A 3,438-nucleotide genomic window follows, 5' to 3' on the forward strand; every position below is an offset into this window, starting at 1 on the left:
GCTCTGGAAAGTCCCCGCAATCGCGTGGTGACTTCGGTGATGGTGATGAGCTGAATTCGATTATGACCCGCGTGCACTTTGGATGCCTTTCGGTTCGTGGTTGCTGAATTGCACCGTTTACGGGGTAGCTGGGCTGGGCGTTTTGGCAAACTTTTGCTCGAGCGGTTAACCTGATGAGTGCGGGTTGAAAAATATCTAACAAAAAAAAACCTGAAGAAGAATGCAACTGAATGTAGATTTTGGTTTATCTGAGCAGCAAAAGGAGCGAGTCAATGTAGCACTTTACACAGAAGCTTGTGATTCCGATGGGATGTGCCCCAGCGATAGCTAACCGAGCTCGTGAGACCGATGGTCCGGAGAAAGTTGAAAATATGAAAATCCATACGCAAACTCGTGCAAGGGTGTGCTTTTTCGAGTAGCTACTGCCTGATGGGAAAAAGCCACCCATGCTTCGTTCAAATGCTCGGGATGATAGTGTTTGAGTTGAGAACTTTTCCACCCCCAGAAATCGAAATTTAATCAACTGCAAAGAGCATCTGCTAGCCTTTGTTTCTGCACCTTGTTCTTATGCGATGCGGTATTCGAATCAATTTACTTTTCGGTGAAACGATGAGCGGTATCATCGGCTCATGAGAAGCAACGCGCTATGCTACGCGTTGGGTAATGATATTTTGCTTTCATTTCAAGTGCAAAATCACAAACAAGTCAAATCCCACACCACGCATTGCAAGTGTAAAGTAAGCAGTCGGCAGCAACATGCGATAAGTGCAACTGCAATCTCATTTTTGGCGAAAATTGTTGAGAAACTTACCTGTGATGTTGCTGACCGTTTGAAATCCGGATTGGCTTTCATTCGCTTGTGATGTTGCTTGTTGGTTCTGCTTATCACTTGTAGGCACTAGACCAACTCGGGCCAGAACGAAACAGAGCATGAAACAAATGCACCACTGGTAATGCTGTATATTTTCATTATGCCACGATAAGCACTTTAGTGCTTCATCTAAGGCGCGCAGATTTGTTTGTGAAATTGTAAACACAACACCGATCGTATGCAATAAAATAGTATGGTGGTAATGCTATGATGATTAGGAATAGACGTCATAATAAACAAAGAACCTAAATATTAAACACTTGCGATAGCTATGTTATCATTGATTATTTAAAATCACTTATTATAGCTTCTTTTAACATAGCTTTTTATTGTCAACATAGCTTTTAATCGCTGAACAAATCGGTTGATTATTTTATTTTAACTATCCAAAAACAATGTTATTTTGTGACTAGATATTGTAGAACTTGGAAAATGTATCATATACAAAAAATCTTTGAAAGTTATCTTACTTATATGCACGTTTATACTTATACTCGTTACATCCTAAACATGTAATATATCACAACATTTCACTAGCACACTTTTTTATTCCTACAACACAAACGAAATGATCAAGGACATTCCGGAGCGACGACGATTCGCTACCGGTTTGAAGGATGCAAACATAACACTAACCACACTAGAACGCTTACAGATGTGCCGGTGGTCGTTCGAAACAGAAACAGCTGAACTAAACGGCAGCAGAACGAGTGACGTTTCACGCGTCTCAAAAGCGATCGACAAAACCGAAATCGCAAAATTATCAGCAGTGGTTTTGTTTTTATTTCGCTTCTTATCGCCTTTTTTGTTACTATCTGTTTTGAGTTTTGTTGGTTTCAGGAGAGTCTTTCTCTTCTGAGACTGCTCTGGGTTTGTTGAGACATATAAGAATGCAAAAAAGAAGGTAGAACGAAGCTATACTTTTATTTATTTTTTCTAACGTATTGTGATTTGGTATTTTAACGCTCAAAGAGATCAGGTTTTGATATTTGACGTATCTATAAATAATAAATATAAATATATATATGTATGTTCACACTAGTCGTGATACTAACCCAATGCTAGATCAGTTTAAAACTAACGAGTAAAAATAAAAAGGAAGAATCTCGGATGTGTTTGGTCACTAAACAAAAAGCTTTAACCGTCATATCTGCATCCAGTAGAAGAGTGCAGCAGTTGTCGTTCTCTCTTTAAAGGAAGAGAGCGGCTCTCGAGTTACGGTAGGAGTATATGCACGCATTGCTATTGGGAATTGCAGTCGTTGACCTTCAGCTAATTATCCTAAGCAGCAGTAAGAATTTCGTGTATTGTTTAACCTGAATGTGAATACAATAAATTAGTATAAATAATTCAGTCATTTAACTGCAACTCAATCTTCATGGGATACAATATTTTTATAAATTTAGTTTTCGCACAACAGGTTAAATATAGTTATTGGGATTTGTAGACACAGCCAAAAACGTCATTATCTAACTTATGTTATATAAGCCACAAAAATAGTTCACAACATATTTGGGTGACTTACGAGTTCTCGCCGAATGTTATATGATTTCCCGTGGTTCGATAAACAAAACGCTGCTTTGGACACCAAAGAGCTTACGATTTACTGACATGGTCTTTAACTGCGCCAGCTCTCAGCGGCGTTATAGAATGAGCTCACCACAAGGATTAAGCCGTTTGCCGGTGTGGCATTAGAGGCAAACACCAGAATGTGCTGGTGCTCCAATGGGGTGTGTACCAGCCGGGAATAATTCGCCGCTGAGGTTGGGTGAAAAATATGGTTCTCTGCGGGCAAATAGAGGGACCGTTTCCCGCCGGTCACGTTATAATAATGTGTTTATTGCTAGATAATTTGTTATTGAATTAATAAAGCCGGAATGAGGTCAGCTCACATCTGACACGGCATAAATTAGCGGCGCGCGAGTGTGTCCGTTTCAACGCGTTCGAAATTCAACATGCGCTACGAGGCGATGAAATTATATCAATAGTGCGATACAAAATGAAACATTTAGTGGTAGGGCTGCGAAAATCATACCACCGTGCGGTAGACTTCAGCAAGCAACGGTTTGTGTATTAACGTTACTGATAATAACATTAATTTTAGTCAAAAGTAAACCTTTTTAACATCATCTATCGTTCTTTAGCAAACTGCCTCAGCTTTGATATCAATTTATTACCACACCTTTTGGTCTAATATATGCCTCTCACTAACAAATCTTGGCACGAGTTCGTGTGCTCTTATCTCGTAAAGCACAACCGGATTTGAAGCGAGTCCTTTTATTCATCCATGTCATAACTTGCGGCTTGGTTGCAAAAGCTCTTCGGTGGCGTGACGTTTTACAATGCAAATAAAACTCGTCGAGCGGTTCGCATTGTCCAAGTGGCTTGCCTCAAACCCAACCCAACCATGGCTTAGCTCGGGAGGGGTGGGAATTTAAAGAAAACGCAAGTCAAATGACGATTTTCCTTACCCCTACAGCAGCACCGACTGCGTTTTCCGGCAGGACAAATCACACCGATGGCACCGATGCACATGCACGCGGCAGCCCGATCATCGTTCGCTACTG

Source organism: Anopheles nili, chromosome 2 (genome assembly GCF_943737925.1).
Source record: "Anopheles nili chromosome 2, idAnoNiliSN_F5_01, whole genome shotgun sequence".
NCBI classification, from domain to species: Eukaryota; Metazoa; Arthropoda; class Insecta; order Diptera; family Culicidae; genus Anopheles; species Anopheles nili.